A 27517-nucleotide genomic window follows, 5' to 3' on the forward strand; every position below is an offset into this window, starting at 1 on the left:
AAGCTCCCCTATGTGATTCTTTGACACTAAAGAAAAAAAAAATGACACTAAAAAAAAAAAAAGCTTATAAATCCAATTACCCTATGTTGAGAATCCAGAGAAAAACAATCTCTAACATCAGTATTCTCAAGATCAGACAATATTCAGCTTTTTGTTTTAAGATTTTTTTGATGTCCGCCATTGATGGAATTAGTTACTCATTACTCCTATTTTATGTTTTGGTTTTTTGGCATGTGGGATCTTAGTTCCCTGACCAGGAATTGAACCTGCACCCCGTGCATTGGAAGGTGAAGTCCTAACCACTGGATTGCCAGGGAAGTCCCAATATTCAGTTTCTTCCCCCCCCCCCCCACCCCCATCTGTGGTGGAATCAGACTGATAGAGAATTTTTCCTTGCTGTCAAGATCTAACCTGTCATTATTTAAAGGACATTTTAATTATTTAAAAGATAATTTAAATTCTCTTTTAAAATGGCATTGTTTCCCATGGGCAGATACAAAGTACTATTGGGGTTCATGGCTTGGTAAGTAGAACTTAGGTACGGAATTTGTGCCCTTGGCTGGATAATCTTGCACAATGAAAAACCAGCTGGACATTGCAGCCCTGACTCAGAGCATGTAAGATCAGAGCACTTGTTTCTGTTTATGTTGCTTTCTGAGTACCCTTGTGTGTCAATTTCTTCCCCAGTCCTTTCTATGGAGAATTTTCAGAATCTGAAATAAGGTCCTACCTTTTATCTATTTGTTATCCATTATAGCATTAATTCTACAGTGTTTTGATGTCACCCATGCAGCAGAATCTAAATGTGCTAGATTCTAATTCAAAGAGAATGGGAGAGACTCAGTTCCTTCAAGGATCTTTATGCCCAGTGGGGGATACATACAAGTAAACATATATGGTATAGTACAGGGTGCAAAGTACTGTGTGTGTGTGTGTGTGTGCGCGCGCGCGCTAAGTTGCTTCAGTTGTGTCTGACTTTTTGCCACCCAATGGACTGCAGCCCGCAAAGCTCCTCTGTCCAAGGGATTCTCCAGGCAAGAGTACTGGAGTGGGTTGCCATGCCCTCCTCCAGGGGATCTTCCTGATCCAGGGATTGAATCCAAGTCTGTTACATCTCCTGCACTGGCAGGTGGGTTCTTTACTGCTAGTGCCACCTGGGAAGCCTGTGCAAAGTACTATAAGTTCAGTTCAGTCACTCAGTTGTGTCCGACTCTTTGTGACCCATTGGACTGAAGCACGCCAGGCCTCCCTGTCCATCACCAACTTCCAGAGCTTACTCAAACTCATGTTGATTGAGTCAGTGATGGCAGCCAACCATCTCATCCTCTGTTGTCCCATTCTCCTCCCGCCTTCAGTCTTTCCCAGCATTAAGATCTTTTCCAGTGAGTCACTTCTTCACATCAGGTGGCCAAAGTATTGGAGTTTCAGCTTCAACATCAGTCCTTCCAATGAATATTCAGGACTGATTTCCTTCAGGATGGACTGGTTTGATCTCCTTGTAATCCAAGGGACTCTAAACAGTCTCTTCCAATACCACAGTTCAAAGGATCAATTCTTTGCACAGCTTTCTTTACAGTCCAACCCTCACATCCATACAGGACTACTGGAAAAACCATAGTTTTGAATAGATGGACCTTTGTTGGCAAAGTAATGTCTCTGCTTTTTAATATGCTTCCTAGGTTGGTCGTAACTTTTCTTCCAAGGAGCAAGTGTCTTTTAATTTAATGGCTGCAGTCACCATCTGCAGTGATTTTGGAGCCCAGAAAAATAAAGTCACTCACTGTTTCCATTGTTTTCCCATCTATTTGCCATGAAGTAATGGGACTAGGTGCTTTGATCTTAGTTTTCTGGATGTTGAGTTTTTTAAAAAATGTAAATGTATTTATTTTAATTGGAGGTTAATTACTTTACAATATTGTATTGGTTTTGCCATACATCAACATGAATCCACCACAGGTATACACATGTTCCCCATCCTGAACCCCCCTCCCTCCTCCCTCCCTGTACCATCCCTCTGGGTTATCTCAGTGCACCAGCCCCAAGCATCCAGTATCATGCATTGGACCTGGACTGGCAATTCATTTCATATATGATATTATACATGTTTCAGTGCCATTCTCCCAAATCATCCCACCCTCTCCCTCTCCCACAGAGTTCAAAAGACTACTCTATACACCTGTGTCTCTTTTGCTGTCTCGCATACAGGGTTATCGTTACCATCTTTCTAAATTCCATATATATGTGTTAGTATACTGTATTGGTGTTTTTCTTTCTGGCTTACTTCACTCTGTATAATAGGCTCCAGTTTCATCCACCTCATTAGAACTGATTTGGATGTTGAGTTTTAAGCCAACTTTTTCACTTTCCTCTTCACTTTCATCAAGAGGCTCTTTAGTTCCTCTTCACTTTCTGCTATAAGAGTGGTATCATCTGCATATCTGAGGTTATTGATATTTCTCCCGGCAATCTTGATTCCAGCTTGTACTTTATCCAGTCCAGCATTTCTCATGATGTACTCTGCATATAAGTTAAATAAGCAAGGTGACAATATACACTCCTTTTCCTATATAGAACCAGTCTGTTGTTCCATGTCCAGTTCTAACTGCTGCTTCCTGACCTGCATACAGATTTCTCAGGAGGCAGGTCAGGTGATCTGGTATATCCATCTCTTTCAGAATTTTCCACAGTTTTTTATGATCCACACAAAGCCTTTGGCATAGTCAATAAAGCAGAAATAGACATTTTCTGGAACTCTCTTGCTTTTTCGATGATCCAGTGGGTGTTGGCAATTTGATCTGTGGTTCCTCTGCCTTTTCTAAATCCAGCTTGAACATCTGGATGTTCATGGTTCACGTACTATTGAAGCCTGGCTTGGAGAATTTTGAGAATTACTTTGCTAGCGTGTGAGATGAGTGCAATTGTGCAGTAGTTTGAGCATTCTTTGGTATTGCTTTTTTAGGGATTGGATGAAAACTGACTTTTTCCAGTACTGTGGTCATTGCTGAGTTTTCCAAAGTTTCTGGTATATTGAGTGGAGCACTTTCACAATGTCATCTTTTAGGATTTGAAATAGCTCAGCTGGAATTCCATCATCTCCACTACCTTTGCTTGTAGTGATGCTTCCTAAGGCCCACTTGACTTCGAATTCCAGGATATCTGGCTCTAGGTGAGTGATCACATCATTGTGGTTTATCTGGCTCATGAAGGTCTTTTTTGCATAATTCTTCTGTGTATTGTTGCCACCTCATCTTAATATCTTCTGCTTCTGTTAGGTGCATATCATTTCTATCCTTTATTGAGCCCATCTTTGCATGAAATATTCCTTTGATATCTCTAATTTTCTTGAAGAGATCTCTACTCTTTCCCATTCTATTGCTTTTCTCTATTTCTTTGCATTGATTGCAGGGGAAGGCTTTCTTATCTCTCCTTGCTATTCTTTGGAACTCTGCATTCAAATGGGTATATCTTTCCTTTTCTCCTTTGCCTTTCACTTCTCTTCTTTTCTCAGCTATTTGTAAGGCCTCCTCAGACAACCATTTTGCCTTTTTGCGTTTCTTTTTCTTGGGGATGGTCTTGATCCCTGTCTCTTGTACAATGTTATGAACCTCCGTCCATAGTTCTTCAGGCACTCTGTCTATTAGATCTAATTCCTTGAATCTATTTGTCTCTTCTACTAATTGTATTATTATAAGGGATTTGATTTAGGTCATACCTGAATGGTCTAGTGGTTTTCCCTACTTTCTTCAAGTCTGAATTTGACAGTAAGGAGTTCATGATCTGAGCCACAGTCAGCTCCCAGTCTTGTTTTTGCTGACTGTATAGAGCTTCTCCATCTTTGGCTGCAAAGAATATAATCAATCTAATTTTGGTATTGACCATCTGGTGATGTCCATGTGTAGCGTCTTCTCTTGTGTTATTGAAAGAGGGTGTTTGCTATGACCAGCGCATTCTCTTGGCAAAACTCTATTAGCCTTTGCCCTGCTTCATTTTGTACTCCAAAGCCAAATTTGTCTGTTACTCCAGGTATTTCTTGACTTCCTAGTCTTGTATTCCAGTCCCCTGTAATGAAAAGGACATCTTTCTTGTGTGTTAGTTCTAGAAGGTCATAGAACTGTTCAACTTCAGCTTCTTCAGCATTACTGGTTGGGGCATAGACTTGCATTACTGTGATATTGAATGGTTTGCCTTGGAAATGAACAGAGATCATTCTGTGGTTTTTGAGATTGCATCCAAGTACTGCATTTTTGACTCTTGTTGACTATGATGGCTACTCCATTTCTTCAAAGGGATTCTTGCCCACAGTAGTAGCTATAATGGTCATCTGAGTTAAATTCACTCATTCCAGTCCATTTTAGTTCGCTGATTCCTAAAATATTGGCGTTCATTCTTGCCATCTCCTGTTTGACCACTTCCAATTTGCCTTGATCATGGACATAACATTCCAGGTTCCTATGCAATATTGCTCTTTACAGCATTGGACTTTCCTTCCACCACTAGTGACATCCACACCTGCATGTTGTTTCTGCTTTGGCTCTGTCTCTTCATTCTTTCTGGCGTTATTTCTCCACTGATCTCCAATAGCATATTGGGCACCTACCGACCTGAGGAGTTCATCTTTCAGTGTCATATCCTTTTGCCTTTCATACTGTTATGGGGTTCTCAAGGCAAGGATACTGAAGTGGTTTGCCGTTCCCTTCTCCAGTGGACCACATTTTGTTAGAACTTTGACCTGTCCATGACTTGTCTGTCTTGGATGGCCCTACATGGCATGGCTTCATGGCTTTAATGGTTGTATTGAGTTAGACAAGGCTGTGGTCCATGTGGTATTGGTTAGTTTTCTGTGATTGTGGTTTTCATTCTGTCTGCCCTCTGATGGAAAAGGATAAGAGGCTTATGGAAGCTTCCTGATCAGAGAGACTGAGGGGGAAACTGGGTCTTATTCTGATGGGCGGGGGCATGCTCAGTAAATCTCTAGTCCAGTTTTCTGTTCTTGGGCAGGGCTGTGTTCTCAGTGCCCCCAACCCTGCAGCAGGCCACCGCCGACCCACGCCTCTGCTAGAGACTCTTGTACACTCACGAGCAAGTCTGGGTTAGTCTCTTGTGGGGTCACTGCTCCTTTCTACTGGGTCCCGGTGCACACAAAGTTTTGTTTGTGCCCTCCAAGAGTCTGTTTCCCCAGTCCTGTGTAAGTTCTGGTGATTCTGTGGTGGGGTTAATGGCAACCTCCTCCATGAGGGCTTATGCCATCCTCAGGTCTATTGCACCCAGAGCCCCTGCCCCTGCAGCAGTCCACTGCTGACCTGTACCTCTGCAGGAGACATTCAAACACAGTTCTGTCTCAGTCTCTGTGGGGTCTCTGAGTCCTGGTGTGAACAAGGTTTGTTTGAGCAAAGTACTATAAAGGTCATTTATTATAAGGCATATCACAACATTTAAAATATCCCTATCCTCTTAGATTTCCTTTCTTTTTTAAAAAACCACTTACTTATGTTTTTATTTATTTAATGTTGGTCGCTCTGGTTCTTTGTTGCTGTGCACGGGCTTTCTCTAGTTGCAGTGAGTGAGAGCTACTGTGCACAGGCTTCTCTTGGATTCTTTTGTGGAGCATGAACTCTAGGCATTTAGGCTTCAGTAGCTGTGGCACACAGGCTTAGTTGACATGCACCATTGGGATCGTCCCACAGCAGGGATCAAATCTATGTTCCCTGCATTGGCAGGTGGATTCTTAACCAATGGACCACCAGAAACCCAGCCCCCATCTTTAGGTTTCTTGATGGACTACCTGTACGGCACTCTGATCAGAGTGTCCAAGTCTAACTCTTGAGGACAGCACAGTTCCCACTAATGTATTATCCTCTGGGAAAAGAAAGAAAATTGCCAGGAGCCACCATGGGAGATCTCACCCATGACAAGGTCATGTGGAAGAGAACTGTTAAGCAAGGCTTCAGGACTCAAGGTGCTCCCTAGGCTTTCTCAAGCATCTACCCCAAAATCAGAATCTGTCTGTTTTACTATTTTGTGACTTTTACCAACTCCTCTGACATTAACAGGGAGCTATCCCCGACCACCTTTCTCTGGAGAAAATCAACTTAGGGCTATAGTTAATAAGTCTCCTGGACATGAGAAGAATATTTCAAATCAAACCCCCTCTGTTAGCATTCTAGCTTGCTTGGCAGGTCTATCCAGACTCTTGCAGCTACGCATATGATTATTTACAGCCTCCCAACTGTGAGAGGCATGGAAAGCCTAAAACATAGAGCCTTTCAAAGAGTTAAAAGTTATTAGAGTAGTGCTGGTGTAGGATTTCATTACTGGGCCAATGCTTGTTGCTAAGTTCCCATATCGCTTATCCACTGTGCACCTGGGAGTGCATTAGTTAACATAGTTGGAATGTAAGAAAAACAAGTGTAGCCTTGAAATTAACCACATCAGACTTTTGAGCTAATTGGTTCTTTCTTGTAACTCACTGCACCTTTGCTCTGTGAAAAATGTAACTCTGTTTAGCATTTTCTGAGGCTGACATAGATTAGAAATATAAAGAAAAAACACTTTGAGGGAAAGTAAGTTTTCTGGTTGAGCAGCCTTTATCAAAAGAGGGTCATAAAATGTTCACAGGCCTCCAAGGCCAGAAGATACTGTACACAACATCATTTGTGGGAAAGGTATGCAGAAAAAATCCTGGTTTCGATAAGGGCAAAACTGCTGGAATGTTTGGGCTGACTCTGTATGACCTTGCATCTTTCATTTCCCTCTGTGTACAAGTAAAGGTATAAAAGACCCTTTCGAATTAAAGTAAAGGAGCCTCGCTCATCGAAGCAGCTTGGTCTCCCTGTGTCAATCATTCTCTCTCCCTCTCCCTCTCTTTTTCAGGCTGATCCCTTGGAGCATAGAGGCTCCCTGTGTTCACTTATCTGCCTGGGTTTCTAAGACCTGAACGGGAAGATGTTCTGCGTCTTCACTCCCTTGGGAGTCCGGGAGGGCACCTGTGGCCTCCGTGAACAGGGCAAAGTCCTTGTCTCGGAGATTTATTGGCTTTCTGTGTAAACCAAGGAATATCAGCCTCTTTCTCTCCTCTATTTTCTTATCTTCAACATTCTTTCCTTATCTCTCTCTAAATCAATCGCTGACGCCATTTCTCCTTCAGGTTTCCCTGGATCCTGTGGGGGCTGGACCCCGGCAGAAAAATATTCCCTCCTCTGTATTAAATGAATGTTTCTATTGTTTCAGTGTTGTGCTTTTTAAGTTATATTGAGAAGACTATCCTGTTGGGGTTCATTGCATAAGGCCACACTCCTTTAGGCTGCATGATATTTCTTAAAGATGTTGATCCTCAGAGATGATGAAAAAAATCACAATCCAGTTGGCAGGAACAGGGAACCTCAGGTTATTTCCTGACCTCACTATTTTGATTTAGACTTTGGTGAAGGCACTTGTCAACCAGTATTTGTGGGAGTTGAGATTGCCTCTGCCCTTTGGAAATGAGCTGGTTCTAGGAAAGAACCATGTAGTCAACTTCAGGCTGACAGTGAGTAAAAGATATTTGAAAGTGTAATATCTAATTTCACATAACTGTATATATTTATTTCATTGTTATTCCTTAGCCATATTGAGGCCAAAGCCACAAAGATGCTGTATTCAATGTTTTCTGCTTTAAGAAGTCATCTTCTATCGGATTCTACCTGCTACCACTATCCTACCTTTGCTTTCTAGACTATCTTTTCAGATCATATAATCTTGAGGGGGAAGTGTTCCTCTATTCCAGTCCCCACCTGTTGAAATAGGTGTCAAGTGACTCCTTACTATTCTACCTTATTAGTGTATGTGATTCGCACAACAGTATCTGAGCTTCCATTGTTGTATGTAAAGCATTCTATTTTATTATTTATTTATTTATTTATTTATTTATTTTTTAATTTTAAAATCTTTAATTCTTACATGCATTCCCAAACATGAACCCCCCTCCCACCTCCCTCCCCAGAACATCTTTCTGGGTCATCCCCATGCACCAGCCCCAAGCATGCTGCATCCTGCGTCAGACATAGACTGGCGATTCAATTCACATGATAGTATACATGTTAGAATGCCATTCTCCCAAATCATCCCACCCTCTCCCTCTCCCTCTGAGTCCAAAAGGCCATTATACACATCTGTGTCTCTTTCCCTGTCTTGCATACAGGGTCGTCATTGCCATTTTCCTAAATTCCATATATATGTGTTAGTATACTGTATTGGTGTTTTTCTTTCTATTTTATTTTAATAATTACCCAAGACCACAGCTTCTTCACATAAGCCAAATAAGTACGATTGATTCAGACTTTTGGCATTGGTGGACCCATGGTGCCACAGTAACTGGGCAGACGTGGAGCCAAGTCTGGAAAGTTCTTTTGGTAAGGGAAAGAAAAAGAGGAAGAGCCAGCTGGTTTGTAGTATAAGAGACTGAAGCATCTCCTCTGCACATCCTGCCATCCTCCCTTCACTGTTGGGCACAGGGCAGGGGCTATCTTGCAATAACAGCCATCTGCCCCTCGCAATTCTCAAAAGTTACATGTGCAATTTCGTGGCCATATTCCCTTTTCTTCTCTCTTAAAGGTTGTCCCTATTGTCCATTTTAATTCATTTTCATCTGTGTAAAATTATTAGAGTTAGACTTATACCATATCATTTATTGAGTCAACAACCCGCACTTTCACTTGAAATAACTTTGTCCAAAGTATATGACAGAATAGTTAGAGTGAAGAAAGTGATATAACCGCACCCTTCAACTTCTGTATTTCCTATTTGATAAGCCATCTGCTACATTAAAATTTATAATTCATTTTTTATTTTTAGGATTAGAATTCATTTAATTCCTTAAAATGTGAGTGTCTTCGTCCCATCAGGGTGCTATGACAAAATATAATAAACTAGTGGCTTATAAATAACATTTATTTCTTATAGATCAGGAGGCTAGTAAATTCAAGATCATGATGCTGACAGATACTGTGTCTGGTGAGAGTTTCCTGGTTCATAGATGGTTATCTTTTCACCAGGTTTTCACTTTTGGAAGAGGCTGAGGAGCTCTGTGAGGCTTCTTTATAAAGGTTTTCATGACCTAGTCACCTTTCAAAGATCCCACATCCTAACATCATCACCTTGGGGATTAGGATTTCAACACATAAATTTTGGAGAGACACAAACATTAAGACCATAGCAGAGAGTGTCTTTGGTCACAGATTAAATGCAACGATAACTAGCCTGAAGCAGGAAATACTCATTGAACCTGTATAAGATGTCTATAGAGTTTTAGGCACTGTGTTAGACCCTACAGTGAAGAAGTCACCATCTATAAAGTATTAGTTGCTCAGTCATGTCTGACTCTACAACCCCATGGACTTCAGCCCACCAGGTTTCTCTGTCCATGGGATTCTCCAGGCAAGGATACTGGAGTGGATTGCCATTCACTTCTCCAGGGGATCTTCCCAACCCAGGGACTGAACCTGGGTCTCCCACATTGCAGGCAGATTCAGACTGCAGCCACATTGCAACATATAGAGGTATCTTTAGATAAACCCAGAATGCCAACTCTTTAGTTCCTGTGAGGAAAATTACTGTAATTCCAGAATGACCACAAGAGTCACTATTTCCTTAAAGGCAAATCAATATAGGAAGCTGAGTTACAATCAAAAGGCAGCTAGGCAAGCAGAAATAACAAAAATACATAGTGAATAAAGTCATTCACCCTTTTGTTTATTCATTCAACAAATATTTATCCAGAGCTATTTTACTGATGGTTTGTTGTTTTTATGTTTAATTGAAGTCACACTTAAGATGTAGAATTACTAAATCCATTTACTTAAAGATTTGTAAGCGGTCTTCCCGCAAAACTATACTTATCAAAACCTCATACATTTAAAAAATATTTCTTCTGGACATAAAGGTCAATGGTATTGAAGGTATATATTAAAATGAAAAAGTTTATATTGAAGGTATGTATCCAAACGAAAGAAAAGGTAGATCAGTACAGTATTGCATACTTAATGGTGGCAGCCACAAAAATCATCATCAACTTATTTATATCAGAAAGAGGAGATTGGCTATCTCCCTGATCTTTTTTTATATAAAAGTGAGTTGGACTATAACCATAGGCTGCTGTGAGGTCCACATTATGTATCCATTATAGATGCATTTGATGACTTTGGTGCTTTAGGATTCTTTCCTAGCTCACCCTGAGGCTAAACTGAAAGGACTTAGTTATTTATTCACAAAGTATATAGTATATAACTCATGTGGGTATTCAATGCAAAATAATTAATAGGCATACTATTAGGCTGAGAAAGAATCATCCTAATCTTAAAGCAGAATCTTGTATGCGTCCAGTTTATTCTGGTTTTCATAGGACAAGAGAGAAAGGAGAGAAGAAAGAAACTATGTTTCAATAGAGATTTCCATTAGAGTAACACTGGGTGATTTGCTGAGTTTTTAAAGGACTGAATGGCAGAATCAATTCACTGTTTTTGCCACTGCTGCTTAAGAAAGTATATTTATCAGCATTTAACATATAAGGTTTCAGTTTGAACAATATATAATTCTAGACTCAAGCTCTTTCACAGCTTTCCTATTGGCTTTTTGAAACATGCTAAACAGTTGCTAGTGTGAGGTCATTAATAAAATAGGATGGTAATAAAGCAAATTTCTTCAGAAATATAAACTTCAAGATTAACAACCTCTATTTTAAATACAAGAAATGAGTATAGGACTTCTCTCATGGTGCAGTGGATAAGACTCTGTCTGCCAATGCAGGGGACACAGATTCGATCCCTGGTCCAGGAAGATCCCATATGCTGTGGAGCAGCTAAGCTCCTGTACCATAGCGTCTGAGCCCTGTGCTGTAGAGCCTGCAAGCCACAACTACAGAGCCTGTCTGCTGCAGTTACCGAAGCCTGTGTGTTCTAGACCCCAGGAACTTCAACTACTGAGCCTGTGTGCTGCAACTACAGAAACCTGCACCCTAGATAGAGCCTGTGCTCCGCAGTAAGAGAAGCCCACAAGCCACAAGGAAGAGGAGCCCCCACTTGAGGCAGCTAGAGGAAGCCCATGCACAGCAACAAAGACTTAGTGCAATGAGATAATTAAAAAAAAAAAAAAGAAATGCATGACAATGGCCTTGTCATTATATTCTTTCTTTCTTCACTTCTTATGTTTGGCACTTCGGATTCAACCTAGTACTTAATTAGCTGTGATGGTGAACAAAAAGTTCTTCATCAGGTTATTTGTATCACCACACTTCTCAAATTGGAAATTGTAAACCTTGGCACTCATATTACTGTATTTCCAGGTTAGAAACTATAATCCACAGGTGCTCTTGAGATAATTTTAATGAAGGTATAGAAGGATTGTGTATTCATTTCCTAAAGTGTTGTGTTAGTCACTCAGTTGTGTCTGACTCTTTGAGACCCCATGGACTGTAGCCTGCCAGGCTCCTCTGTCCATGGAATTCTCCAGGCAAGAGTTCTGGAGTTGGGTGCCATTCCCTTCTCCAATTCATTTCCTAGGGCTGCTGTAATTAATTTCACAAACTGTGTGGCTTGAAACAATAGAAACTTATTCTCCCCTAATTTTGAATTCTAGAAGTTCAAAGCCAGGGTCTCATCAGGGCAGCTTCTTTCTGGAAGCTCTAAGGAAGAAGCTGTTCCATGCCTTTCCTAGCTCCCACCGGTTGCTGGCAGTCTTTGGGTTTATAGCTGCATCAATTCAATCACTCCATCTTCATGTGGGCCTCTCCCTTGTGTGTGTCTGTTGCTGTTTGTCCTCTCCTCTTTTTATAAGGACACTAGTCTTTGGATTTAGGTCCCACTCTAATCCAGTATGACCTCATCTTAAATCATTGTATCTGCAAAGACTCTATTTCCAAGAAAGGTCACATTCTAATGTTCCAGGTGGACAAGAATTTTAGAGGAGACACTATTCAACCCACTACAGACAGTGAGTATGCAATCAAGTGTTTAAACAACTTTGTTGAACATATATATATAAACAATGTCTAGATTAATTTTTACTTGGACAACTCATATATTTAAATGAAAATGGTAAATGTAAAATCATAAATACAGATTCAGGAGTTCAATATTCCAAATACTGAAAAGCATATGGTACCAAGGAGACTTTGCAAAATGTTTACTACAGTAAGGGCAGTTATTTGTTAGAAAACAAAAATGATATCTGCAGAGGCAGCTCAAAAAAGTGGTTTTTGACTCATTCAACTGTTTCCATTCTCCACCCTTCCAATAATCTGTTCATCCTCTCACCTATTCAAAAAGAATGTAAAGTGATTTCTAAAAGTGCATTCAAAACAATGAGTATAAGTGAAAAAATTAGATAAAGGGGAAAAGTGAGTTTAGAAAAATAAGAAGTCAGGAACTAAAACTAGATTAAATCTGATATATTTGTGAAACAGAGATGAACCACAATTTGGCTCTGAACTTTCCAGTAGATTAGTTACATGGTCCATGGTCTTGGTAAAATGAAACAGTTATTGATGTTTCTTTATATGTAAACAAGGAAATAGAACATTATTTAGCAAAGGGAATTACTTGTTTTCATCGTTAGAATATTAGATGATAAATATATTTTTTTAATACTTTACTTGGATAGTCTTTTCTGAAACTTCTCAGAGAAGTCACAGGTTTTCTACAGAACTTTTGTGGGGGGATGGGAGAGATGGGAGAGAGATTATCTTTTCTAAATGCTTACAAACAGAGACATAGTATATTATCTCTGTTTTGAAAACAACACAGTAAGAACAAACAAAACAAAAAAGCAACCCAGAATAGGAAGTATTTTGGTATTGAAATAAAAGTAGAAGAATGGTTAAATAATCTACTGTGCACCTGTGAAACTATAGAATATTAAGCAAAGAGCAATTAAAAAGAAGGTACTGGCACAGAAAGATCTCTAAGTCATATTACTAAGTGAAAATAATGAGTTACAGAAGAATGACCTATCGTTTGATTGCATTTTTACATTAAACACACAAATAAACCCACACTCTATATATGTGCATATAGATACATGTTTGTATATATTCACCTTTGTTGTTGTTTTATTGCTAAGTTTTGTCCGACACTTTTGCAACCCCATGCACTGTAGCCCACCAGGCTTCTCTGTCCATAGGATTTCCCAGGCAAGAATATTGGAGTGGGTTGCCATTTCCTCCTCCAGGGGATCTTCCCAACCCAGGGATCAAACTCTTATCTCCTGAATTGGCAGGCAGATTCTTTACCACTGGGTCACCTGGGAAACCATATATTCACCTACATACGTGTAAATAATTGGAAAAGTTTAAAAGGATAAGCTGTAAATTACCCATATTGTTACTTCTGTGTGGTGGAGAGAAAATGAAGTTGGACCTTAAGTTCTATATTAATTGGACTTTATATAAGCATACATTTGTATGTTACCTGCATAATTTAAAAATACTCTACAGATATTATCATCTTTTTCATAATGTCCCACCAGGGGCTTATCCTCTTTGTTAAATTTTGATGGGAAGGACATTGCAAAGCTCAAACTGATTCAAAATATTTCTTCAATAGCCTGCCATGGTGGGTTCTCCTTCCCTATCTTGTCTGATATATGCCCATAATTTGAAGCACTTTCTTGAGTTATATAATAAAGGTAGGAATATTATTCTGGTATATGTATCCTTAAAATGTATACAACTGGTATGGTCAGGCTTTTGACTAAGCATAAATGAGGTCATATTAAGTTTTTAATGCCCAAATTATAACTTGAGCTCCTACTGACTTAACCTTTAGTCAGTCATTTCTCCTGTGTTTCCTGTTACCCCCAGAAGGATAGCTTACATCTGCTTACAATTTGTTCTGTCCACTGCAATAATCATCCTCGCCCACCACGTTCCATTTCTACCACTCTGGTAACACTGTGTCTACCCACATGCCCTTACTGACCTCCAAGAATCTTGAAGGGACCTTATTGTCACCTTGCTAATGTTCTGTCCCTTCCTGATTATTAGTGGTAGCTTTACCAAGTCATTGTCTTTGGACTCTTCCAGAGCCTCCACCATTCAGGTCTGAGAACAGCGCCAGGCTGAATTAGCGGGAGGAGATATCAGCCCTCTTCTGGGCTCTGAGCTACATCATCCACCTGCAACTTAAAGACTCTGCTTAGAGTCACAAAGCTTCCCCTTCATCCTCTCCCTTCAATTTCCAGTCCCCAACTGTCAGCTCCTCTCTTCTCTGTGTCTTTCCCCTTCCCAACATAAAAGAGGAAGATAAAGCTTGGAATCCACTAGCGTAGAACAGTATGTGATCAGAACATCTAGCATCTGTGGTCAAGTTAATATACTAAAAAGGTCAAGTATCTTAATGGTTTCTCCCAAGAACAAAGGAATAGTCTTCTACAAAGGCAAAGAAAGAAGTCTCACTTCTGGGTACAAGAGAAACTGCAACTCTTAAATGACAACTTTCTCACCACATAGGAAAGCCTTCAACTTGCCCCTTCCTCTTATGTAGGGAAAAACCCAGTTCTTCCCTACTGCCTTTCTCCCCACTGTGTCCCCTTTATCTTCACACAGAAACTTCACTTCAGGCACTTCTGGCCCCTGAATGTATGGAGGTTTCCCCTACACCAAGAAATTCTCCATGACATCAGTTGGGTGACACTTTAACTCAGTTCTGACACTCTCTACCTGGAGATGGTGTCAGATCCTGTAAGTTAAGAGCTCCATCCCGCAAGCTGTCCCAACCCCCACATTTCAGATGCGGACTGCAAGAAGCAGGTCTCCAAGGCATTCACCACTTCTGACTAATTTGGCTTCAAATCTGAGATTCTTACAATTTTTAAAAAATATTTATGTATTTAATTTTGGCCTTGTTGAGTGTTAGTTGCAGCACATGGGATCTTCCCTGCATTATGCAGGATTTTTCCTTGCGGTGCACAGACTCTCTAGTTGTGGCAGGGGATCTGGAGCTTGCAGACTCAGTAGTCACGATGCACGGGCTTAGTTGCTCTGCAGCATGTGAGATCTTAGTTCCCTGACCAAGGAATGATCCTGAGTCTTCTGCACTGCAAGGTGAATTCTTAACTACTGGACCACCAGGGAAGTTCCCCCTAGATTTTGACTGATTTGCTTGAATGGCTCATAGAGCTCAAGGAAATGTTTACCAGTTTATTAAAGGATATGACAAAGGATACAAGTGAACAGTCAGATGAAGAGATACAAAGGGCAAGGGATGTGGCAGGGGGCCTGGAGCTCCCAGGTTCTTTCCCGGCATCTCCATGTATTCACCGACTGGGAAGCTCTCTTAATCCTGCACATTTGGGATTTTATGGAGACCTCATCACAGAGGCAAGATCAATCACTAACTCCATTTTCATTCCTTCTTCCTTCCCAAGAGAATGAAGGGGTAGGGGCAGGTCTGAAAACACTAAGCTTCTAATTAAGGCTCAGTTTTTAGGGCAGCCAGCCCTCATCCAGAAGACACCCAGAAGCTGAATCAGAATCTCTTTATTAAAGCAAAAGGCACTCCTATCACCCAGGAGATTACAAGTGTTTTAGGAGCTCAGTGCCAGGAACTGAGGCGGGGAGCAAGGGGGAGAGTGGGCAGAGACCATATTGTCTACTATATCACACTAATCCAGGGTTGAAAAATAGTAGGACCCAGGCTCAGCTAGGGCATTGTGGGCACAGAGGAAGCTCTACCATCCAGAAGGAAAAAAAGATAACCTTTCCCCCGTTAACTCTATAAATTTACAATAGTTTATCAAATTGGTAAAGGCACAAAGAGTTGAAACTCATAAGACCAATCAATGTCAGTGTATGAAAGGTCTGAAATGCTCCATAATAGTTCCATATGAATCTGGTAGGAAACAGGAAGGACAGAAGGGGAGAGAGGAAGCTTCCCAAAAGAGATTCTAGACATGAGTTGTGTGGAAGACAAACTCTGGCCCTATCAATTAAGCAGTAAATGCTTTGACTCTCTAAATTCACCCATAAGTTAATATCAACAAACTGGAAACATTGTCATAAAGATGACTGACATGAATTATAAATCATATAGATAAAGAGTTCCTATTTGTAGATTGGAAAAGCTAATAAGCTCCCATCAAAAACACTGTGCAAAATCTACGAACAGAAAATTAGCTGAAGGGGGAATGAAAGCTTAAAAATGATTAAAAGAATTGGATAAAAGTTTCATTTGACACATTAACAAAACCAAATATAAGGTAAAACAATAACTACTTTCCACTTGTGCCAAGCAAAGTTTGTTTGTGCTAGATCATAGAGGCTCTCAAGTACTGTCCTCGTGCAGCTAGAATTTATTCTGTAATACTAGGAACACACTGATAGAACATTTTTTTTTAGCAGAAGAGTAACATCATCTCAGCCCTCTCCCTCTTTTTAGAAGGGAGATTAATTAGTCAATGGGGAAAAGGATGGATTAAAGAAGATGAGATTGTCTACAACAATTGTAAAGACAAGGGAACAGTTCCAAAGATGGTCTGTGCAGGCATGTTGTTGGAAATCTAACTTTGGAAAAACCCATGAGGAAGGACTGAATTATGTACCGCCTGCTGCCATCCATTATACCATCTCTCAGTAGACCACGCTGCTTGATAAGTGATGCTAATGTATCATGAGGATCTGTGTAAGTGGATATCACACAAGACCAGCCCTGAACACATTTCTCAAATTGAGCAGAGGTGTCCTTCTACAGAAATGTTGTCTTTCCACAAAAGCTAGGAGGCACCAGCATCAAGAATTAGGGCACTTCCATTTTCAGAAAGTGCTTTGCTTCAATTTTTTCTCAATGTTTATGACCCATGAGGAACAATTTTTCTCAGCCTCCTTAAAATGTCAATGCTATCCATTTTTAATGGTCCTGCTTCATTGCAAAGATAGCCTACCTTAATGAGAGTTCCTGAAGTTTGGCTTTACTCCAAGAACAAAGAGTTTTCAGATACATATTTTTAAAGATACTGCAACCTCTTAGATGACTTTCCCCAAATGAACGTAAATATTGTTCTTTCTTTCACAGAAATAACTGAAAAGCAATTCAATTTGATTGGCAATAATATTGAGCAAAGCCCCATTTTCCTGCTCAGATTTCTTCTCTTTACTTCCTATGCTTTAACCATGTTCTCTACAGTGTACCATGGACATGGTTATGCAATGATGGCTTACCCTTTACCCTGCTGGCGTCTGGCCTGTCAGCTGTACTCAGATGACTAGAGAGCTAATTGGCTGTTTTATTATTGTTGTTTATTACTATTATATGGAAGTATTTTACAGAACTTTTCCAGGCAGAACGCTAGGTGTGCAAAAGTAGTATTTAGGCTACAGCAACTTCCTCTTTCTTTTTGTAGGTGGGTGCAGTCGGCCTTAGGAGAAGGTAGTGGCACCCCACTCCAGTACTCTTGCCTGGAAAATCCCATGGACGGAGGAGCCTGGTGGGCTGCAGTCCATGGGGTCGCTGAGGGTTGGACACAACTGAGCGACTTCACTTTCACTTTTCACTTTCATGCTTTGGAGAAGGAAATGGCAACCCACTCCAGTACTCTTGCCTGGAGAGTCCCAGGGACGGGGGAGCCTGGTGGGCTGCCGTCTATGGGGTCGCGCAGAGTCGCACATGACTGAAGTGTCTTAGCTGCAGCAGCAGTTGGCCTTGTGGATCCCAGCAGTCCTTAGCAGGGTCCTTCACAGAAACGGAAGGATAAAAGTTGGTACAACTGCCAGAGATCAGGGAAAGCATGCGTATTCCAAGATGTGGAGTGAATGGTAGCATGTGGGACTGACAGAGTGGAATAAGTATGGGACAAGAAATTAGAAAACTGGGATTTTAGACTCAGATCTGCCACTAACTAGACTTGTGACCTCTGGCAACCCTTTCAGCCTCACAAGGTCTGACTTTTCTCATCTGCAATAGGAGGAAAATGAGCTAAGGTTGTGTCTAGCTATGATCCTCTGTGATTAATTTACCTACTCCCAAATTTGATATCTGTGACTATGTAAGATTTTTGACTCTTGCCAAATGGAGGGCATCTGGCATGCCATTGTTAGCACTAACCACGATGTAAGCAATTAAACTGATTTGTTATGTTAACCCAGAGGGAACTAAAGCTATTGAAACAGTGTCCTGAAGGTTAGGGAGACATTGGATATGGCTTAGTGACTGCTTGCATACTCTTAATTGTTATCTCTATGCTTTTCTCATTTTTTCCTTCTTCTCTTATCTTACTGTGTTTTATATTCCCCTTCCAGCTGCTCTGACTCTTTTCTTTCCTTTCCAGTGTTCAGGCTTTAGTGTTCTTGAAAAGGAATTTTCAGAATTTAAGAGTCTGAAAGAAATGTCATATTGTAGCTCTTGCTAAATGAAATACAATCCTGGCCAACTTCATGCATCAATTCACATTGGCAAAGCCTCTGGAGGATAAGGGTAGGGAGCGCTGCCCCAGCAGGAGTTCCTGGTACTGGGGTCCCAAAAGACGGTTCTTCTACATGGCATCCAAGCCCATGTGACTTATGTGTCGTAAGGCAGAGGCTCTCAATTTTTGCTTCTATCCTTCTGAAACTTGTGCCCTATTTTCTTGTTTCTTTTTTAAAAAAGTAATTAATTAATTTGGCTGTGTCAAGTCTTAGTTGAGACATGAGGGAACTCAGTTGCATCATGTGGGATCTCTCACTGGGGCTCGCAGACTCTCTAGTTGCAGCTCTTGGGCTTGGCTCCTCTGAGGCCTGTGGAGTCTTAGTTCCCTGATCAAGGTTTGAACCTGCATCTTGTGCACTGCATTGGACCACGAGGGAAGTCCCTCTTGGGCCTCTTTTATAAAGGCACTAATCCCACTCACAAGGGCTCTACCTTCATGACCTAATCACTCACCACCATCTCCTAATATGATCACGTCAGGGGTCAGGATCTCAACATATGAATTTTAGGGGGACATAAACATTCAGTCCAGAACACAGTCTTACCTCTAAGATATTCCATCATAGTTAGATCCTTCCATTCAAGCTTTGGCCCAGTTTCTTGGGTCAGGGTCAGTACCCAGGGAATATTCTCAGCACACACCTAGAATGTTCTCAGGCTCCCATTGTTTTGCCTGATCTGCCTACACCTGATTAGTGTCTCCTTATGAGACTTAGCTTGTCCCAACACCTCTGCATTGGCTTAGTCAACCCTCAGCCGATTGGCTATTATTCTGAACTTTGGCACCAATCTCTGAGATCAGCTTTCCTGATCTCATGTCTTTACCTTTGGTCAGATTCTGGATGCATATGCTGAGCCCTAGGACCTCCCTTTGATATATTGTTTTCCAGACACAAGGACCTTGATTGAGTTTGTTAAAGTGATGGAGGTCAGCTTTGAGGGTAGAAACCAAATAAAGACATTTAAGCTAATTGAATTTCCTCTACTTGTCTTTATTTATTGAAAAAAATGCTATATTTGGGGTGCTAATTGTAATTCTATAAAAACCTCTTTTCAATAGTTTATTTGTAGTCCTGTCATTACTGATGGTTGGGCTTCCCAGGTGGTGCTGTGGTAAAGAATCTGCCTGCCAATCCAGGAAATGCAGGAGACACACATCAAATCCCTGGGCCAGGAAGATCCCTTGGAGTGGAAAATGGCAACCCACTCCAGGATTCTTGCCTGGGAAGTCTCATGGACAGAGGGGCTTGGCAGGCTCCAGTCGATGGGGTCGCAAAGATTAGGACATGACCGAGCACACACATATCACCGATGGTTAGTTCATTGAAATAAAACAATTTTTTTCACCTCCATTTTTCTAGGTGACTGTCAGAAGAGCACACATTTAGAATCAGGTGCTTCTTAAGAATTATTAGCAAAAACGATTATTGACTGAAAACTGACAAAACTTGCTTGGAAGGCTCTCCCAAGTAAGTCACTCTATCACCCACTTTTGTGAGAGTTAAGATGAATCAACTTCAAAGAGGAAATGGAAATAAAAACACATCATTGCAAGCTTTAGGTTTTGGAAAAATGACAGGAAGAAACAAGCTGGCCAAATGCTTAAGAAGGTGTCGTCCTTTCTGAGAAACATTTCAGAAAAGAGGTTGATTAGAAAGGTTCACAAACATGGTCCAGGTCCAGTCTTGCAGAGAGCAACCTTACTTTACCCAGATTTGCTAAGAGAGCAAGCAGTCCATTAGCTCAGCGGCCAGAGCCTGAGGCTTGGAGCCAGAAACCCCTGAGTTGAAGCTTTGAGCCCTCTGTTTACCAGCTGTGTGCTCTTATGCAAGATGACCCAATCTTCCTCAGCTGGTTTCCTTCAGACAGAAAACAGGGGTAGCAATACTCATCTGAGAGGTACTTGTAACAGTTAAAGAAAATGCATATAAATCGTTTGGTCAATAAATGATAGCTTTATTTTAGTGAAGTGTTAGTGACTCAGTCATGTTCAGCTCTTTGCGACCCCATGGACTGTAGCCTACCAGGCTCTGTCCATGGGATTCTCCAGTTCAAAATACTGGAGTGAGCAGCCTTTCCCTTCTCCAGGGGATCTTCCCCTCCCAGGGATTGAACCTGGGTCGCCCACATTACAGGCAAATTCTTTACTGACTGAGCCAGCAGGGAAGCCCTTATTTCAGGGAAGGAAGGTTCAAATTCCAGTAGCTCATAAGGCTTGTTATCTGGCTATGAGAGATGAAATGCTTACATTCCTGGATTCAAAGGCACAGCTCAGAATGGTCTATGATTGCCAGCATGTTTCACAGAAGCCTGCATTTAGACTTCCTTTATTTTGCCAAGTAGCAGTAAATGCTGATAGAAACTGTCACTTGTCACATTCTCAGAAGTCAGGCCTCTCCCTTATCTCTCCATTCCTCTCCAAGAAGGCTGTCTGGGGAGGCAGATCAAGAGTTCCGATAAGAGGCTGCTGCTTTGGCATCATCCTCTGCCCACTGGTGAAGATGTGCCAGATGCCCAGAGTTCGCTGGAGGAAACCAGCTTATTTTCATACAAATGGAAACTTTCACACATTGATTTTGAGGAAAGGCTTTTATGTTTGTAGTAAACATTACCGCTTAAGTGTGGTTATGGCTGGGATCAATCACAGTTTTAATCTGCATTGCTGCAGTGTAAGCAAATAGGGGGTCTTGGGAAAGTGTCCTGAACTTTGCAAATTTATTTCAAGAGAATTTCTAGAACTTCTGGGTGTTATTGCTGACATGGATTTTCACTTCCATACTAAATAGGTTCTCATTCCCTTATTTAATTACCAACTTATTTCAAAATAAGAGTTTAGTCTCTATGAACTTGACTACCTCTATTGTGGAATCATGGGCTTCCAAGTGGCAGCAGTGGTAAAGAACACACCTGCCAATGCAGGAGACGTAAGAGACACGGGTTCGATCCTTAGGTTGGGAAGATCCCCTGGAGGAGGACATGGCAACCCTCTCCAGTATTCTTGCCCAGAGAATCCCATGGACAGATGAGCTTGGCAGGCTACAGTCCCTAGGGTCGCAAAGAGTTGGGCACAACTGAAGCAACTTAGCATGCACACATGCACATTGTGGAATCATACAATATTTGTCTTTTTGTGTGGTCTAAATTTTTGATGGGGTTTTCCCTAAAGCTATGGTTTTTCTAGTAGTCATGTATGATGTGAGAGTCGGACCATAAAGAAGGCTGAGTCCCAAAGAATTGATGCTTTTGAATTGTGGTGCTGGAGAAGACTCTTGAGAGTCACTTGGACAGCAAGGAGATCAAGCAAGCCAAGCCTAAAGGAAATCAATGCTGAATACTCATTGAATGTACTGATGCTGAAGCTCTAATACTTTGGCCGCCTGATGTGAAGAGCCAACTCACTGGAAAAGACCCTGATGCTGGGAAGGACTGAGGGCAGGAGGAGAAGGGGGACAGAGGTTAAGATGGTTGGATGGCATCACCAAGTCAATGGACATGAGTTTGAGTAAACTGCAAGAGATAACGAAGGACAGAGAACCCTGGCATGCTGTAGTCTATGGGGTTGCAAGTAATCAGACACAACTTAGTGACTGAACAACAACAGTCCCTTAGAAGAGAAAAAGAATGCATCAGAGGCAAAATTTCAGAGATAATGGCTAAGATATTTCAGAATTATTAAGAGATACTAATTTATAGATTCAATAATTTCACTCACTCCCAATAAGATAAATTCTGTAATATCCATGATAAATATAAACACAACTGTGTGTGTTACATATGACCATTGTTAAGAGTGTGAACCCTAAGAGTTCTCATCCCAAGAGAAAAAACCTTTTTTTCTATTTCTTTAATTTTATACCTATATGAGATGATAGATGTTCATTAACCTTACAGAGATCAAATTGCCAACATCTGCTGGATCATCGAAAAAGCAAGAGAGTTCCAGAAAAACATTTATTTCTGCTTTATTGACTATGCCAAAGCCTTTGACTGTGCGGATCACAATAAACTGTGGAAAATTCTGAAAGAGATGAGAATACCAGACCACCTGACCTCCCTCTTGAGAAACCTGTATGCAGGTCAGGAAGAAACAGTTAGAACTGGACATGGAACAACAGACTGGTTCCAAATAAGAAAAGGAGGATGTCAAGGCTGTATATTGTCACCCTGCTTATTTAACTTCTATGCAGAGTACATCATGAGAAATGCTGGGCTGGAAGAAGCACAAGCTGGAATCAAGATTGCCAGGAGAAATATCAATAACCTCAGATACGCAGATGACACGACCCTTATGACAGAAAGTGAAGAGGAACTAAAGAGCCTCTTGATGAAAATGAAAAAGGAGAGTGAAAAGTTGGCTTAAAGCTCAACATTCAGAAAACGAAGATCATGGCATCTGGTCCCATCACTTCATGGGAAATAGATGGGGAAACAGTGGAAACAGTGCCAGACTTTGTTTTTTGGGGCTCCAAAATCAGTGCAGATGGTGACTGCAGCCATGAAATTAAAAGACGCTTGCTCCTTGGCAGGAAAGCTATGACCAACCTAGATAGCATATTGAAAAGCAGAGACATTACTTTGCCAACAAAAGTCCGTCTAGTCAAGGCTATGGTTTTTCCAGTGGTCATGTATGGATGTGAGAGTTGGACTGTGAAGAAAGCTGAGTGCCGAAAAATTGATGCTTTTGAACTGTCATGTTGCAGAAGACTCCTGAGAGTCCCTTGGACTGCAAAGGCATCCAACCAGTCCATTCTAAAGGAGATCAGGCCTGGGTGTTCCCTGGAAGGAATGATGCTAAAGCTGAAACTCCAATACTTTGGCCACCTCATGCGAAGAGTTGACTCATTGGAAAAGACTCTGATGCTGGGAGGGATTGGGGGCAGGAGGAGAAGGGGACGACAGAGGATCAGATGGCTGGATGGCATCACTGACTCGATGGACATAAGTTTGGGTGAACTCTGGGAGTTGGTGATGGACAGGAAGGCCTGGCGTGCTGCGATTCATGGGGTCGCAAAGAGTCGGACATGACTGAGCGACTAAACTGAACTGAACTGCTGCTGCTGCTGCTGCTGTTGCTGAACTGAATTGAACCTTACTGGGATAATCACTTCTTGATGTATGTAAATCAAATCATTCTGCTGTACCTCTTAAAGTTATACAGTGTTGTATGTCAATTATATCTCAATAATACTGGAGGAAAAACAAACAAACAATAAAAGAGTTTACCTCCCACTAGTGAGCATTACGGTGATGGCAATTTCATAAAGTCAGGCCTGGAGAGAAATGAGGTTTGTTTTCCCTTGGTATCTTCTGCTGTCTTTCAGTCAATATGTGTATGAGTAGTTTGTTCATTCAGTGCCTCCACTGCCTCAAATTGGGTGACAGAAAACTTGAGAATCACTGTTTCCACAGACATCATCAACACTGAGTAGTGTTTATCATAAATTCACCTCTGTGTGTTGCCAAGCAAGACAGATAGGCAAAATAATTGTCTATGAGTTAAGCCTGTTAAACACACAGACAATTTCACAGACCTTTGGGTAATACCCAAATGGGTCTTTGGTAATTTGCAACAAAGATAAGTTATGTAGATAAAGGGGCAGGAGAGTTGGTAATATTCTGTTATTTAATTTAAAAATATATTTCTCTGTCCTTTTACCTTAAAGGTCTTCAAAAAAAGAAAGTGGAGTCAGGGTACTATAGTTTAGTGATTTCTAGATTTTTTTTCATGAGTCAGTTAAATTTAAAAACAAGATTGGAAGGACTAATATAAGATTGCCAGCTTTTTTGCATATTTGTCAAGTCAGGAAATTGAAAAAGAGATTGACTACAAACTATTGCTATCATTTCATGAATAAAGACATTTGAATACCAAAATAAAAGAGTAAATATAATTTCAGAATAAAGACTGATCTTTCAAAATGAATAACAGTCAATGAAGCTATTGAACATATTATATGCAAGGTACTGTTTTAAGCCATTTGACTGTACTATTTTGTTCATACAACCTTGTGAGATAGATACGATTATTATTCCCACTTTATGGATGAGGATATTGAGGTACAAAAAGAGGTAATATATCCAAAGTAACACAGTAAGGGTACAGTTTGAATTCATTTCTTCAGAGTCCATGATTTTCAAAACTATGTGATAAGTCTTGATAAGGCCTCACAAGCATTTAATTTTAGTGAAAAACCAGTTATATAACTTATTTTTCTTATTTTGATATTAACAGGTGAAAACCTTGTCAGAGACCTGCATTCATCTGAAAATCAGGTTCTCTCTCAAAGAAGGGGCAAGAGTAAGGACTCAGCATCTGCTTGGGCCTGAACTTCATGAAAGTCCTCAACTTTAGACTTTTGATGCTGTCTTCAAATACTGTTATATCTATAGATATAACCAGTTATTCACCAAACTTCTTTTTACATGCCTCCTGTAGTGCACTAGGAACTGACTTTTTTCAAAGTAAAGTTTCCAGTTATTTTGTGGAAAATGTCATTCACCTGGCACTCAGGACCTCCCTGGTGGTTCAGTGGTTTAAGACTTTGTGCTGCTAATGCAGGAGGCATAGGTTCAATCCCTGGTCAAGGAACTGTAGCCTCCATGCTGCAACTAAGAGTTTTCACACCTCAAGTGAAAAAAAAAATGCCTGGGAGGGGTTTGGGGGAATCGATACATGTGTATGTATGGCTGAGTCCCTTCACTGTTCACCTAAAACTATCACGACATTGTTAATTGGCTATAACCCAATACAAAATAAAACATTTAAAGTTACCAAAGGGGGAAAAAAAAAAGACTCTGCACACCACAACTAAGACCTAGAACAGCCAAATAAATAAGTAAATAAAAATAAATATTTATTTTAAAAAAGAGCTTTAAAAAATTCTATGTTGTGAAAGAGACAGTATTTATTTCCCATTCCTCATGTTTCCACTCAGGGATGGTTGGTCCATTTCCTTGTCAGGAGGAATAGGCACATCAGGACTCCTTTTATCTTTGTCCCCCATCCTCCCCTCTCCCAGGGAGATTGGATAGCTTAACCTGATTGGTGACTGGGCTTGGCTCTGGCCCTTTGGGGTTTTATCTTTCTGGGCCAGTTTGTCTCTGGGACACCGATATCTTCTGCTCTTCTGTGTGGTCTGCTCACTGAGGCAGCTCTGCACCTAAGATGAGGTCTGCTATTTCAGAGTTGGCATGAATGGATTTTGGGAAGGGTCTTATAAACTCCTTTGGCTTCACAGCTAAAATCACCTTGTCCCATCCGCTTTGCCTGTTATAAAATTAACAGGTGTTTATTTTTCTCTCTCATATTTTCTTTCTTATTTGGTTGCAGATTTTGGAAAGGAGGAAAAGAGCTATTGTTTATTTAGTCCCTAAATGCCAATGGGGCTTCCCAGGTGGCGCTAGTGGTAAAGAACCTGCCTGCCAATGTGGGAGACATAAGAGACGTGGGCTCTATCCCTGGGTCAGGAAGATCCCCTGAAGTAGGGAATGGCAACTCACTCCAGTATTCTTATCTGGAGAATCCCATAGAGGAGCCTGGCAGACTACAGTCCAGAGTCCAACAGAGATGGACATGACTGAATCAACTTAGCACAGCACAGCACAAACTCCAAAACTGTGTGATATCACACAATTGTAAGAGGAGATTCGGAAGGAACCCTAAGAGGTCATGTGGAACCATATCTAAGCTAAAAAGTGTGAAAGTCACTCAGTTATGTCTGACTCTTTGCAACCCCATGGACTGTAGTCTGCCAGACTACTGCCCGCCAGGCTCCTGCCCGCCAGGCTCCTCTCTCCATGGAATTCTCCAGGCAAGAATACTGAAGTGGGTAGCCATTCCCCTTCCAGGGGATCTTCCCAACCTAGGGATCGAACCTGGGTCTCCCTCATTGCACACAGATTCTTTACCATCTGAGCAACCAGGGAAGCCCCACATCTTCCCTACAAAATAAACATACTTAACAATTTTCTTATCATTTATTATGTGATTGGAATCAAATCACTAGCCTCTGCATGAACGACCTCATTTAATTCCTACACAGTCCTATGACATGGGCGCTATTGACATGAACACTTCACTAATTAGAAACTTGAAGCTTGGCAAGGTTAAATAATATGCCAAGGGTTACAGAATGATTTGACCACAGAGCCCCTGAAGGGTGAGCCAGCCAGATTCCATCCCACCCCTGCAGAGAGAAGACAGAAATTGAACAATTAACCAAATAAATAATTGATGATAGCCTTAAGAGTGTCATTCTATGTGCTGAGAACATAGCCCCTAGTCTGAAGGTCAAAGAAAACATTCTCCCCTGACCAAGGAACATTTAATTGTGAGCCTCAACACTGCATATGAGTTATTAAGGCAAATGGATGAGCAAATGGCTTGGCTGGGAGTCAGGATGAGGAGTGGACAGTATTCAAGGAAGAGGGTACAGCAGCTGGGACGGTCTGAAGTGAGGAGAGGCATGGCAGTTGAGAGCTGAAAGAAGGCTGCTCTAAAGAAGGTGAGGGAGCACCAGTTGAGGTGAGAAAGCCAGGGTGGGGTCCTGGTAGGGATCTGCAAGACAGTATAAGAATTTTGAATCTTACTTCAGGATCAACATGAGCCATTGAGAGGTGCGCATAAAGGGGTGACCGTGATGCCTATTTCTCTTTGTGTTAGTCACTCAGTTGTGTCTGACACTTTGCGACCTCATGGACTATAGCCTGCCATGCTCCTCTGTCCATGGAATTCTCCAGGCAAGAATACTGGAGTGGGTTGCTATCCCTTCTCCAGGGATCTTCCTGACCCAGGGATCAAACCCAGGTCTCCCGCAATCCCGGCAGATTCTTTACCATCTGGGCCACAAGAGAAGCCCATTTCTCTCTGTAGCAACCCCTATTTCTACACTTTGAATTCTGACTCCATCAAAGGGAAATATCCTAAAAGGAAGCTAGGAAAAATCCTAGCCACCTCATGGCTTCTGATGAACAACTCATCTCCCTCTTAATAAGTGTGTGAAGTCTGTCCCATAGGTGCTTGGCTGCACCTTCTGATCAACTGTCAAAATTTTAGACATTCTGATGTGAGGTGGCTCTCAAGACCAGTTAAA

The sequence above is a fragment of the Ovis aries genome, chromosome 7 (genome assembly GCF_016772045.2).
Source record: "Ovis aries strain OAR_USU_Benz2616 breed Rambouillet chromosome 7, ARS-UI_Ramb_v3.0, whole genome shotgun sequence".
Taxonomy (NCBI): domain Eukaryota; kingdom Metazoa; phylum Chordata; class Mammalia; order Artiodactyla; family Bovidae; genus Ovis; species Ovis aries.